The following is a 15391-nucleotide window of genomic DNA, read 5'->3' on the forward strand; positions in this document are numbered from 1 at the left end:
CAGTGAAGAGTTTGGCGGTGAGGAGAAAAAGTCGTCGAAATATTATGTATTGCAGTTTAATAGGTGGGTGAGATGTTCGTCTGTTCTAATTGGTAGTAATTTGGAATTTGTGGTTGTGCGCATGAAGACGGTGAGATTACGTACAATTGGTGTGGCAAAATTGATCTGTTGGGATATTGAGCGAGCTTTATTAAGAAGAAGATGGATTTCTTTGGGCCATAATAGGCGAAGAGAGAGCTTAGTGTCATCACCTGAACTGAAAAGGGTTTGAGAATTAGTGGTTGAAAGTTTGTGTGCTTGAGATATGATGTGTTCACGGATATTTGGGGATGCGCATTTGAAAACAAGTGATCGAGTTTTAAGAATACTATTGCTGTTTGTGGGGTTTGTCTTTTTGTGTGTCCAGTTTCGTGTTGATGCTATGAAGTATGTGTGGTTATTGAAGCCAATTGCAGAGAACGTTTTATTGAGTATCTCTCTATCTGGAATATTGAGATTTGTTGGCGGACCTGACAACAAAACCTCGCAGTCGTCTCATAAATGAGTGGTTGTAGGCAGAGTGTTTATCTGCGAAGGCTCAAGTGATTTGATGGAGCTTTTATCCACCTCAATCTCGACATTAATGTCCGATATCGCTCCCGCATTAAGACTAGAAGCCTCTTCTAGTTCCGTCACACGATCTGATTGCAGATTCACACGTGTAACAACGCTGTCAGTTTAGCAATTATCTCAGACAAGTGTCTGGAAAGAGTGTTGTTTTGCTCTGTCAAATTACTGGCAAACGCTGTGAACCATGCTGGGGGGAAAGAATAATCATAATTAGACATATTGAGAGTTAGAGTGTGAAAGAATTTGAGAAGGCGACGACAAAATGAAATGAGATTGATGAGAAGAATGAGTGGATGAGAAGAGAGCAGAACCAAGGGACATTTACACCGCGCGTCTGCGCATTAGAAGTTGATGGTCACCCAGCAAACACACACAAGTCTCTCTCTCTAACAGTCATACACTCACGTTACACCGCGGCTACTGCAATAACACGCATACACTCTGTGCCAGGCCCTTCAATATAAGCCCGCGCCGACACAACTCATATACGCCATACGCATATACCTAGCAGACGCACACAAGACGCGTTCTATCTATCTTTCTAACGTACTCATAAGCAACAGTTTCAAATATAGCAAAAATGAACTCCTAGACTATTTGAGGTAAAGCTCAAGGTCTGAAAAATTGATTAAATAACTACAATTAGTTATAACATGCTGTTGTAGTTGTATTGACCATTTGGTTTAGTTTGCGAGATACGCGTGAAAGTACGTAAAGCAAAAGGGGTAGTAGATTTAGCGAAACGATTCACCAGAGACAAATCTCTCACTAGGAAGAGGTCAAGACATGTATCGTGGATAGAGCCTTCACGCCAAATTACGTGATGTGTAGGCTCAGTGTTTACTATGGTAAGCTGCAAATTTGAAATAAGATTAAGAAATGATGTTGAGTGGGAATTGATTGTGGCTATATTGATATTAAAATCACCTGTCATAATGATATTTTCAAAAGATGAGAAATACATTGGAAGTAGGTCGAAAAGAGCTTGCGGGTACGCAGCTTTTGGTCGGCGATAAACTATTACAAGTAAAAGCTTTGCGCGAGTTGTTGTGATCGAGTAAAGGATATACTCAGGTTTATTTTTAAAGCGCGGACTAGAAGCTTGAACAGCTTTGACGATGAAGTCGTTACGTGCATAGAGCGCGATTCCACCGCCCTTTTTACCCGGCCTTTCGTGGTGATGAAATGTATAGCCGGGTATGGAAAAAACATTTGAATTAACAGATGGTTTGAGAAAGGTTTCGGATATTGCTATGAGGTCAGGTTTGTGAATAGATATGTGAGCTTCGAGTACGTTGAAGTTTCTGGTAAGGCGATTAATATTAATATGGGAAATGATGAGGCTGTGCGTGTAATTTTGAGAAGAACTCCTATCAGTAGGTGGATCAGCGTGGTCTCAGTCCTGGTGAGAGCGGGACCCAGACGATAAGAGCCCGCGCACAGCCAGCTTCAAAGCATTTAGCTCGTCAACGCTTGCGACTTTGACGAGAGGCGATGTAAGTGTGGCTCGCATGAACACTGAAGAACCTCTGACTAGCGGGCGCGGGTAATTTAAAGCCTTAGACTTGGCCAAAGCCACTTGCCAGAGCTTATAGAGCGCAGGTGGAAGCATTGGAGAAGCAAAAATTTTGCCCTGGTCATCCAAAGATGCCGCCACAAGTAGTCGTGGCAAATTGGTGCGTGCACGACATGATTGCATCACGAGCAACGGGCGAGGTAAAACGAGCCATCAAATGAGTGATCCAATGATGCGGTGCGGGGCGCTTTGTAGTAGAGCACTGGGGGTCGGCATCGTGCGGACTGCCTGATTTCCTCGGTCTCTGTGGGCACTCCGATGACTCGAAAGCCTTTTCTGAGATAGCCCGGCAAAGCATCTCTGATGATGCGAGATGCTAGAGAGCAGTTGATGACTTCTCTGCGTCCCCCAGCCGAGAGCCATCCCAGAGCCAGTCGATAGGGAGTGACATGAGCTGTCCTGGGAATCGTGCCGTATATGAAACGGATGCAAGCGCTGACGAGCCAAAGTTTGCTCCTTTGTCAGGTGAGTCAGCAATGGTGCTGGGTAGTCCAGGTGAGGTGCCACCAGAGCGCCTACCAGCATCAAACGCATTTTGCAAGAGAGGGCGTGCTTATAGAAACGCAGAGCATAGAGAGAGTGATGAACTTTCGTGGTCATGAAAGCAATCTGCCGATCCCAGTTGAACTTTTCTGACAAGAAGACACCCAGGGTCTTGATCTCCATTGAAAAAGGCACAATCTCGCCACCGATATCCAGTGCCGGGGGCAGCGACGGTCTCAGCGAGGTTACGAAGCTGAAGCTTCTAATGAGCATGGCCTTTGATTTGGCGGCGTTGCACGTAAGTCCATTTATTTTGGCCCACTCACAGACCGCATTAGCGTCTTTAGTTACGTCTCGCAGGAGATCGCGGATATTAGCCGGTAATCCATGCTAGATGATCTGAATATCATCCGCATAGATTATACAGCCCTACAAAAAAAAATTTTCAAATTCACCGACCTGACCTAGTGGACTTTAAGAAAAAATGCATACATGGGTTTTTGAGGATGCTGAATCCAAATCACCCTGCAAGGCAGTGCACTTCCACTGGCATCGTAACCTCGAAAAGCTGATGAGCGGATCATTCTACACATCCCATTTCGGGTAGTTGTCACCGACATCAAACTTATTGAGGCAGCAGGTAAAGACTAGAAGAGAAAAAGGTGTGTCAGAATGAGAGGTAAGTTAACAGAACCACATATTTCTCCATATCAATGTCACGAACGAAAATGGTTCAATAATAAGAAAAAATATGCCGTTTTGTCAATTTACTCCCCATGCCGATCCACCTGGCTCATCTCTGCTTTGCCATAAGAATATATTTATAGTGAATTTATTTTTACACTCTCAGACATTGCTTCCAATATTTTATCGCATTAAATAAATTTAACATTAAAATGACCTTGAAGGCGACTTCATAGAGGTCATCTGACTTCAGATTTGAGTTAAGCATCCTTCAAAACCTATGAATGAGTATTTTCAGATTTTAAGCTTTTTTCGTGATCTGACCCTAAAATAACCTTCAAATGAACTTTACAAGGCCGGATACAGTCAAAATGACCTCTGATTTACAATGAGCGACCCTTCAAACATAAGTGTGATTTTTCCGGATATTTTTATTGAATTCTCGTAGTTTGACCTTCAAATGACCTTGGAAGGGACCTCCTGAAGGTCATGCGACCTTGGATTTGGATTCAGCATCCTCAAAAACCCATGTATGAATTTTTTCAGATTTTTTACCCTTTTCCCATTATTTGACCTTCAAATGATCGCTAAAATGAGCCAACCTTGAAGAACCGACCCCGGATTCGGATTCAGCGACCCTAAAAACATAAATTCCACTAGGTCGGGTCGGTGGATTTGAAAATTTTTTTTTTGTAGGGCTGTGTTATGTGTCGCGAGGTGAGTAGGTACACAAGCACACTGCAAGAACACTGCCTTGAGGGACGCCGTGATATGACCGCTCTTGGCTCCGTATGCGTGCCATCCTCCAGCCGCACACACACGCTTCTGTCGCTCAAGTAGCTCACAAACCACTCAATCACGCAATCAGAGCAACCAGCACAAATGAGCTTGCGTATCAGGATGGTATGGTCGATGGTGTTGAATGCCTTCGAGAAGTCAAACGACACCAAGATAGATACTTCTCTGCTGTCTATAGCGCGCCTGGCCCGCTCAGTGATCTCCAGCAGTACAGTCGTGGGGGAGTGACCGGATCGGAAGCCATGTAGGCCTGGGTCTAACAAGTCACTCTGAGAGAGGTACTCAGACAGTTAAGTGTGGATGATCTGTTCAACTATTTTTGAAAGCTCCGAGAGGAGAGATATCGGTCTTGTGTCTGACGGTGAGGCCACGTTGCTTCCCTTTGCAAGAAGGATCACAACGGCCGTCTTCCATGACACGGGGAAGTAACCCAGATCCATAGAGGCGTTTACAATACGTGTCATGACTCACAGTATGGCCGGAGATGAGAGCCGAAGAATGGTGGAAGGAATTCCGTCCAAGCCAAAACCTTTCGCAACGCATCGAGTTATCGTCAGCCTCACCTCGTCCTCCGTTACATGTCGAAAATCGAACAATGTACGCCGCTCTGCTGGGACAGCATCGTTAGCCATGCTGATGTAGAGTGGAGGCGCACTAGAGCCAACGGCAACGTAGTGAGAGCAGAGCTCATCGGCAGAGAAAGATGCCAAAGGTGACGGCAGTCGGGGAGACGAAACTCCCATACTACGCAGCGCGCGCCATCGGGACTGCACGTCCACGGCCCCCGCGATGCGTGAGGCTAGGTGCTGATTTTTTGCCGTGTCCAGGAGATTACGCACGCGGCTTATCAGTTCCTTATATGCTGCAGCGCTCGACCCTCCACGCCGAAATAGGCGGTAGACGCGATCGCGCTCACGGATGAGGCTTCTGATCTGCGATGTCACCCAAGGCTTCCGACGAGAAGCAGGTCAAGGGGCAGACAGTGGAGCAACCAGGTCGGCTGCTAATAACGCAGAAGACAACGTCGCCACGGCAAAGTCCAAAAGGGCCCCCGTAACGACGTGGCCGCCCACCGCCGTCTCGTCGACCAAGGGAGCAAAGATCTCAGTTCTGACACGCCTAAAATCACGCGCAAACTTGGTCACAGCTGAAGCTTTGTCGTGGGATAGTTTTTATTCAAAATCGATAAAGTCATGTGCTGCGGCAAACGGAGAAGAAGAGCGTGAGAAACTTTCAATGAGAGACGTGTCACGCACTATGACCAAATCGAGACAGTTTTCGTGAATAGACCCATCGTGATATATTACATGATGGATCGGCACTGTAATGACGAGATGAAGGGACAGCTGCTCCAGCTGCTTGATCAAGCAACCAACGTGTTGATCGCCTGGCCTATTTACATGAATGTTGAAATCACCAGTCACGATAACATTATCGTAGAGAAGCTGAAGACGATAGAACACCTCGAAAAACTCCTCCGGGTAGCCGGCCTCCGGGATCCGGTAATCAGTTGCAAAGAGTAGCTTCATATTGTTTGCATTCTTAATTGAGATTATCTGGTATTCGGGCGTGTAGTCATATATGGACTCTGTGGCCATGAGTTTCTCTACCGCAAGGTTCTCTTGAGCATAGAGTCCAACGCCGCCGCCTGCCTTTTCTCTTCTGTGACAGTGAAGAAAGTTGTAGCCGGCGATATAGAACGGTGAGGTGTTGTCTGAGGACTCTAAAAATGTCTCGACGACCGATACGATGTCGTATGTACCAGAGAGGATCCTCTGCTCGAGAAGATTGAAATTTGCAGAAAACCGATTTATATTAATAGACACTATTTTTAAATTTTTACGAACAAGAGGGCGCGGCTTGGAAAGGGTTCGAGAGTTGAAACGATGGACTGAAGGCAGTGGGGCAAAAGATGAAGAAACAGGTGTAGAGAAGTTATGTTGGAAAAGAGATGATGAAAGAGAGGAAGAAAGACCGAGGGGAACTATAGAAAATTTTGAAATAGACTGAATATATGAGGTAGCTGTAGATAAATTTGAATTTGAGTTTATGGGGATAAGTGGTTTTGAATAATTACGAGAAAGAATTGCGCGATGGGGAAGAGAGTCTCATAAGTGAGTACTTGTGAGCGATGACAGCAACGGCTGAGAACCGTTCAATGCATAGCCATCAGTGTGAGTCTGAGGGCTCTCCGATGTGACGTTTGCCAGTGAGGGACTCTCTGTGCTCGGCGTCGCTCGACTTTGGTTGTTTAGGGTCTGCGATCCTAGCACGACAGATCCTCCTCCGAGCGTATATGAATAGGCCGCTGGCTGGCCCCAGGTTTTATGAAAATTTTTAGTCCGCGCATGAAGGGGCGAGGGAGGCGCTTCGGAATGGAATCGCAAGTAGCCAAATATCTAGATAAACTATAGTTAGAAACTAAAGTAAAGTAAGTGCCTCAGTTTGTGCAATTTTTTTATTTTTAAATATTAAATATGTATCCGAATTATTTCTTTGTATAAGCAATATTGAATGTGTGACGACCACGTACGTGGTTGCACAAACGCTCGTCTGCTACGCGGTCAGCTGAGCGAGCCGCGGAGCAGACGAGCACGCCGCTGTAGGCCCCACGTATGTACTCGCGTTGCTAGGCAACGCGCGGCCGCCGCCGTCGGCGCCCGCCTATACACCGTGATTGGAAAGAAGTTTAACGCCCGAAACAAGCGTGTAGTCGGTGAATTATGGGACCAGGGAAAATTTTCAAAAAAATTCTAGGAGCAATATTAAGCGAGAAAAAAAATAATTAAAAATGCCTGTTTTTTGCTTCAAAAGGATTATTTGGATCCTGGTTGTCATGGAGCTGACGAAAGCGATCGGCTGCCACATGCGATCGATCAATAAATAAACAAACAGCCGAGCCACGTGCTTGGCTCGAAATTGACAGGCCAAAGTTATACTTGCAACGATAATTGGCTAAACTTATAATCATACAAAGTATGATTAAAAATGAACAATTAGCCTGTCATTTTAAAGGAAAGTTATGAAAATTGTGTCTGTGTGTGTGTGTTTGGAATTGTGTTGCAGTAAATTCTTACAGTGGCAGCACATCGTGTCGGCTAGTCTGGACTAGCCGACGGAGACCACTACGGTGCCGCTGACGATGATTCTCGTGTCGGCTGGCGCAGGCTAGCCGACGCATTGTGTTTTTAGCACTACTTAGCTACTCGTGTCAGCTGGCTCGAAACCGACGATCAAGAAAGGTGCAGCGGTGCTGACGAGGATTTTTTCATTATTTAGGCTAAGGTTCGAAACGGAAGTCGAGCTGTGACACTGGAGTCCATAAAGTCATCCGCGAGGCATGCACAGGACTTTTAATTGTACTGCTTTCATGATTCCCGAGAAATTAAATGAAGTTTCATAGATCGCGACTCTCCGGCGCAGCACTGGGCTCGGCGTAAATCGACCTGTGACTCTGGAGACGGTAAAATCTTCCTCGGGACGAGCGGTCGACTCGATCTCATGCTGCTTTTATGATTTTCGAGAAATTAAGTAAAGTTTCATAGATCGCGACTCGCTTGCACAGCACTAAGCTCAGTGAAAATCGACCTGTGACTTTAGAGACGGTAAAATCATTCTCGGGGCAAGCGGTCGACTCGATCTATGAACCATCACCTAACTTTTTGAAAATCATAAAAGCAGCACGAGAACGAGTCGACTGCTCGCCCCCAGGAAGATTTTACCGTCTCCAGAGTCTCAGGTCTATTTGCGCTGAGCTCAGTGCTGTGCTAGCGAGTCGCGATATATGAAACTTTACTAAATTTCTCGAAAATCATAAAAGCAGCATGAGAACGAGTCGACTGCTCGCCCCGAGGAAGATTTTACCGTCTCCAGAGTCACAGCTCGATTTTCGCTGAGCTCAGTGCTGTGCTAGTAAGTCGCGATCTATGAAACTTTACTTAATTTTTTGAAAATCATAAAAGCAGCACGAGAACGAGTCGACTGCTCGCCCCGAGGAAGATTTTACCGTCTCCAGAGTCACAGGTCTATTTGCGCTGAGTTCAGTGCTGTGGTAGCGAGTCGCGATCTATGAAATTTTACTTAATTTTTCGAAAAACATATAAGCATCATGAGAACGAGTCGACTGCTCGCCTCGAGGATGACTTTACCGTCTCCAGAGTCACAGGTCGATTTACGCCGAGCCCAGTGCTGCGCCGGCGAGTCGCGATCTATGAAACTTCATTTAATTTCTCGGGAATCATGAAAGCAGTACAATAAAAAGTCCTGTGTATGCCTCGCGGATGACTTTATGGACTCCAGTGTCACAGCTCGACTTCCGTTTCGAACCTTAGCCTAAATAATGAAAAAATCCTCGTCAGAACCGCTGGACCTTTCTTGATCGTCGGTTTCGAGCCAGCTGATACGAGTAGCTAAGTAGTGCTAAAAAACACAATGCGTCGGCTAGCCTGCGCCAGCCGACACGAGAATCATCGTCAGCGGCACCGTAGTGGTCTCCGTCGGCTAGTCCAGACTAGCCGACACGATGTGCTGCCACTGTAAGAATTTACTGCAACACAATTCCAAACACACACACGCAGACACAATTTTCATAACTTTCCTTCAAAATGACAGGCTAATTGTTCATTTTTAATCATACTTTGTATGATTATAAGTTTAGCCAGTTATCGTTGCAAGTATAACCTCGGCCTGTTAATTTGGAGCCAAGCACGTGGCTCGGCTGTTTGTTTATTTACCGATCGATCGCATGTGGCAGCCGATCGCCTTCGTCAGCTCCATGACAACCAGGATCAAAATAATCCTTTTGAAGCAAAAAACAGGCATTTTTAAATATTTTTTTTCTCGCTTAATATTGCTCCTAGAATTTTTTTGAAAATTTTCCCCGGTCCCATAATTCACCGACTACACGCATGTTTCGGGCGTTAAACTCCTTTCCAATCAAGGTGTATAAACCAGCGAGCCGCGGCGGTAAAGGAGATTCGGCTCCGGCCAAAGCGAGAGATACATCGTGAGCACACGAGGTGAGAAGTTAGATTCTTGATACGTGAGCACATGCATCAAGCCGTATACGTGAGCACGAGCAACACGATCCTACCTGTCAGTGCGTGAGCACACGCACCCTTTCCAGCTCTCGTGGGCACACGTGAGCATCCCCGATCTGATCCCCGTTCCGTTCCTCCGTTTCACACCGACCGACCCGGGGCTGTTTATGTGTGACACTTGCACCGTGGATAGAGACTCATACGAACCGATATTCATTTTGTTACAGGTACCGACCGTCCGGTCTCACTCAGCCAAAGGCTAATACGACGCACCCGTGCTCGCTTTGCCTGTCACTTGATTGCTTGGCTATCATTGATTGATCGTTGCTTAATTGTTAATACTGGCTAATCTTTTGTTGCTTTTCTTATTTCTTTTGCAATCACAGTTAATATTTTCCTTTGCTTTCTGCTTTTTTCTAACTAAAGTCAAATCCTTTTGTTTGCTTAATTTATTTGTTATATTTGTAAATAATTAATCGTTAGTTTATTAATAAAACAACAAATACTTGTTACCGAACTTTTACGACTTATCATTATAAGCCCCCACCAGATCCCATCGTTACAAATGTTGAAGAATCAAAACAACCTATACAAGAGGTATCGATTTAAGTACTTATTATTGCTGGTCTAAAGCTTTATAAGTAGTGACTTTAATGAGCTGGGTTGATTTAGTTACATTTTTTTTTGTTTAACTGCAGCTCGAGGGGCCCCTTGAGTTCAGAGTCTTGCTACACCGCAGGATTCATAAACACCCAGCTACGTCACTCTTTGTTCATGTTAGTTCAAAAAAGTAAGATCAAGACCGATACTGAAATTGTATGGACTTAAGAAAAAATAATAAGAACACGAAGAAAAATCAAACTGATTTTTGCACATTTATGAGGTTTTTTTTGTTTTTTTTCTGCTCCACCCCATTCGGACACTCACTGGTAACCACCACTAGGCATTGCATCGGTGAGGCCGGGGTAAGTTGAGCATTTCTGCTACTTCTATGTTAGTCGTTTCGATACATCCACCATCCGTCGCATCGTGATATGCAACGATTAGGTGTTCAGGGACTTATTCTTCTCTACTTGGTGAACCTCCGATCCTGCGCGATGCCATCTCTCGTTTGTCGTTTCCCCTTTTTCAGAGCCGTATCTTTGGGTGGTCACACATTACTGGCGTCTCCTCGTGAGTTAAGTATTAGACCTCGCTGCCTAGTGCCATCTTGTGAGTGTGGTTCTCGCTTTTGTCGCCGCCTGGCAAGTGACCAGTTTGGTGGGTCGGCTTCATCTTGTGGGTGTGGTTCTCGCTTCCGGCGCCACCATGCGTCAACCAACGAGTCTAAGCTCCCGCATTAGGCGCCCTCTTGTGAGTCTTCTTCTCGCTTCTGACTTCATCATGGTAGTGTTGTGCTCCCCGTCTATAGCCAGCCTTGTGAATCCTTGCCTCGGGCTCCTACTTATAGTTATCCTCTTCGTTTCCAGCTCACACAGTGATCGGGGTTTTTTACCGCTTCGGAGGCTGATGACATAGCCTGGGTCTTCTTTTTCGAGTAGTACCCGCTCCACCTCGAGCATGGGCTCGACCACACCAGGCGAAAAAACGCCATCGAAAACTCGTCCAGTGGGGATCGCACCCACGCCCTACGACACACCTTGTATCAGCAGGTAAAAACTATACCCACTGAGCCAACGAGGCCGATAGTGTTTTTTTTTTGGATAGACTAAAAATATATTATTTAGTAAAAAGAGAAAATAGTATTTTACATTAGGTATCAATGTAGCATATTGGTTTAGGCTATACATAAGTTATGTCGATACATCCACATCAAGTTCCCAATGTTCCATCCCCGCGGAAACCGCCGTTAGGCATTAGTTCACGGGGGTGGAGGGGTTGGCGTTATGCGCTTCGTGAAGGCTTGGTTGGAATGGCGTCTTCTTCCAGCCGCATCGTCCGGTCATCACCTTCTGTTTGTTTCCTCGTCTCTCAGTCTAGTTACGACTGAGTAGGCGAAGGAAGCAACCGCGAGCCAATTCGGCTCGCTCGCGAGCATGAGCCTGGTGGTATTTTCCGGCGTCATGACCTCGTGAAGCAGGGAGTGTAGTCTCTCTCTTTCTTCGCTGAACCTCGGGCAGTGGTAAAACACGTGCTCCGCATTCTCGATGGATGAGGGGCCGACCAGGCATTACGCGCTTTGATTATGACCGTAGCGTCGGCTATGGTGTTTAAAGAAGCTATGCCCGTTCAAGAGTTGCGTGAGGTGGTAGTTCAACTCTCCGTGCCTCCTCTCGATCAACACTCTGATATTTGGGATCAGTCGGGGCGTCCATCGGGCCTTCGTCGACCGGTCTCATGCTTCCTGCCACTTGCTTAGCGTTGCCAAGCGTTCCTCGTCCTTTGCGTCTTCTCGGCGGTGGCTGTAGAGCCGCGTTCGCTCGTCCGCGAGAGGGGCCAGCGGTGGTATGCCGGCAAGGACATATGTGGCCTAGTAAGCGACATGCGGCTGGCCTTCGATCACACGCAGACAAGCTCGTCGGTGGGCTGACTCCGCCTGGCGAATGTAGGCTCGCTTTTTTGCGGCTCTGCTCCAAATGGGGTCTCCATACAGGGGTAGGAGTCAACGACGTGGGTGTACAGCTTACGTTGGCTACTTCTGGGCCTGCCCAAGTTGAGCATGATCTTCGTAAAAGCACCGATCACACCAACAGCCTTTGCGCTGACTGTTTGGAGGTGGTGGTCGAACTTCTGCTTGGCGTCGATGTGCAGACCCAGGTAGCGGATGGAGGGGGACGAGCGTATGCTGTGGTCACCTACCGTGATGGTGATGATTTCAACTTTCTTTCTGCTGGTGATGAGCAGAGCCTCCGTCTTGTGGTCAGCTGTTTGTATGCTGAGAGCTTGGAGAGTGCCTCGCACCTGTAGAATGGCGCTGCGCACCAGTAGAGGGGAGCTAGGCTGCTTGGTCTGCGGGCATCGCAGGCGCGACATGGCAATCCTGTATGGTTTGCCCCAGATGTCGCTGTCGACCTCATCGCAAAGCTGTCTTTAGCACCAGCTGATAGCCCTTCTGGCCGCATCGATAGCAGAGCTTTGTGCTATCTAAAATAGCCCACCGAAAATTGTTTCATGGCTGCTTTCATGGAAAAATGTGTGTTGAATCGATTCGATTCCACTAGTCAATATTTACAGAAAATTGATGTAGCTTTGATAACTGCAAGTAAAATGCTGGATTCATTAGTTACTTTTACAAAAAATTTACGAGAAAAGTTTTTTGTATTTGAGACTCATGCTAAAGATCTTGGAAACATAGAAAAATCAGAATATTCGAATTTGAAGAAGCGAAAAATTACTCAAAAGTTACCAGATGGAAGTGTACAAATTACCACGTTATATGGATCTGATAAATTTCGCGTAGATTCATTTTACGTTATTATCTATAAATTAGTCACTGAGCTAAAGAAAAGAAGCGAGGCTTACTTTTATATGAGTAATATATTTGGATTTTTGTTACATTTATTATTTATAAAAGAAGAGGAATTGCAATGTAAAACAACTGAGCTTGTCCGCATTTATCACCAAGACTTGAAAGAAAATTGACATGATGAATTCCAACAACTCATTCCTGTACTAAAAAAGCAACCAAAGAATTTTTTTACTTGATCTAATTCTCAAAAAAATGATTGATATACGCCAGTCGCTTCCACGCGGAGAGACCAACCAGCGAACCTTTACCTTTCAAACGTTTAGGTTCGGTAGTTGTAATCCCGCCGGGCAGTGGACTTTATCGTCGTGATTACGAGAAGCTTGTCTGTAGAAGATACCCGACTAAGACTGAAGTTTGCGTGCCGCTAGCACGTGCTTTCCGGGCCGAGTCGCCGGGTCTACGACAGCCCATAGTTCCCCGACAGCGAAGCCGTTCTTTGTCTCCTTATGTCAACGAGAATCCGCCGACTCCGCTTCATTTGCATCGTTCGGTGAAAATTCACCTCGATCCTCTAGTGGCTTCTCGATTCCGACCACAAGTCCGAACACCGTCAAGGTCACCAGACGCCCCGGCAAAACGCTACTTCGAGCTAACCTTTCTGCCAGCTCTCAAAAAACAACCGAGCTCATTGCCTCACCGTTCATCAGCCCTCTCTCGCCTAGGCCCGCTGGTGGCTCCTCGTCCACCGCTTGAAGAGCTAACTCCACCAGCATCGCCCGACGTCTCAGAAACGCATCTTCACGAGCTCGCCAGTATACTGCCAACAGAGGACTCGCTGACATTGACGACGCGGCGCGAAGATTTGATTTGATTTGTTTATTTGATACGGACCTCGGGGTAGAACCCCATGTGGCCCACATAGCAGTATACATTATGCAGCTTTTTACAAGCTATTTTCAAAATTTACAGCAGTAGTTTTACAATTGTGCTTATTGTAACAAGATTGTACAATATTTAGTAATTTTTACAGAGTGATGAGGCGTAGATTAAAGATATCTACATACATAAATTCAGTGTTTTGCAAAAATTAACAGTGTGGAACAGTAGGCTCTCATATAGTGTTGTAGATTACAAAAGAATAGTTTGAGTACGAATGAAATTATTGAGGAACATTTTGACAGCTCTTGACGACGAAAGGGTGCAGGATCCTATGATGCGCTGGTTGGTGATGGATGATGACTAGAAGTGAACGAGCTAGAGAGCGATGGTAGTGCTATAGCAAACGCATTCAGGTCAGCTTCGGTGTTGATTAGGGTGAGTTTGGTGCGATTTTGGCAACGCATGTAAATGCGCATATTGCGTACTACAGGGTTGGGCAGTCTGTGTTGTTTGCGTAAAAACCAGCATCTCCTCAGTAGTCGATAGCGCTCAGGTGGCAGAATGGGAGCGGCACTAAGACGGCCGTCCTCGGCTTCGGGCAATACAAAAAATCTTCGACACTGGGAGACGCTGGAATCGCGGTGCAGCAGCGAGAAATGATTCACGTGCGTTTGTCGAGGCAAAGCGCAGCACGCAGGCATTGGTGTCTGGTACATGTTTTGCAGCAGTGTCAATCTGAGACATTGCAGAATTGGCAGATGATACACGAAACTTTGCTTTCCATTCGCGCACACGTATTACGTGCGGTAAGAGTCGTTCCTCCCCTAGCGCTTCAAGTACATGCTTGACGTTGGTAATGTCACATAGGTCCAATATAGCCGGTAGGCCTGACAATCGAACCTCGCAGTCATCATGACAGTCCTCCGTGAAAGTAAATGCAGGCGCGGGTGCTGTGGCTGAATTTTCCTTAGTAATTGGACTTCTCTCCTGGAGACTCGTGAAAGCATGCTCGCTCGCCATTTGCCGGTTCTTTAAATTCATTAACTCGCCTGAGAGGTGTCGGCTGAGTTCTTCGATGTCTCTGGCGTTTTGCGCTATCGCCTTCTCATGCTTGTGCTGGGTTTTTACAATATTGTCCAGGCGATCTACGATTTGATCTAAATGGGCCACAATATTCTGACACAGTCCAAGGAACCAGGATGGTGCAGTGCAGTTGGGGTCATCGGCCTTAGGTGAAACTGTTGTATCGTTTTGAAGTAAAGAAGGCATGGTTATGACGTACAATATTTTGGATACAGAAGTAGCAAGAAGAAAGAGAGAGCGATAAGTCAGTAAAGATTCAGTGATCCTAGAGTACGGCAGAATTGTTGGTAACTAAAGTTACGTCACAAGCTCGGCACATACAGTTTCACAGGCACGACAGGTATGACGATGATACGAATCGAAGCTTGAATCGTCAACAACACCACCCGCACACACTCAACCACAGAACACCGGCAAATGGCACACTTAACCAGGCTCCTCCTTCACTCTGAACTTTGGCTTCGCTTTATCCTTGATGATTTAGCAGACAGCAGGTGCGCGAGAGAAGCGACGCAGAGATTTTCACGTCGCTAACCTCGAATTGGATGAAGAAAAAGTGATGCACTTATTGATGAATTTTCCAGTTGCAAGGACCAGTTGCAGTAAATGTCTTTACTGATTTGGGTTCCTTGCACTTTTTTACACGCAAGATCTAAAAAAGAAAATGCCCAGAGGCACGGATACAGCAGAAACAGATCAAAAATTCGGGAGGTCGAGAAAAACACGTGCCACTTGTACTCACCAGAGAGAGAGAGGAATAGAAGGAGAGCGTCAGCCTGGAGACATCAGAGGAAGGCTGAACAGTAGAATCAAGAGAGAAAAAACCAAACG

The 15391-nt window shown here is 46.1% G+C and overlaps 1 protein-coding gene across 1 annotated transcript in view; it reads right to left on the reverse strand.

The window, feature by feature from the left end:
• The window catches only part of LOC106651142 (ski-like protein), a 107559-nt gene that overhangs the window by 13609 nt on the left and 78559 nt on the right, over positions 1-15391 (reverse strand). The window lies entirely within an intron of this gene.

Source organism: Trichogramma pretiosum, unplaced genomic scaffold (assembly GCF_000599845.2).
Source record: "Trichogramma pretiosum strain Unisexual culture from Peru unplaced genomic scaffold, Tpre_2.0 scaffold83, whole genome shotgun sequence".
NCBI classification, from domain to species: Eukaryota; Metazoa; Arthropoda; class Insecta; order Hymenoptera; family Trichogrammatidae; genus Trichogramma; species Trichogramma pretiosum.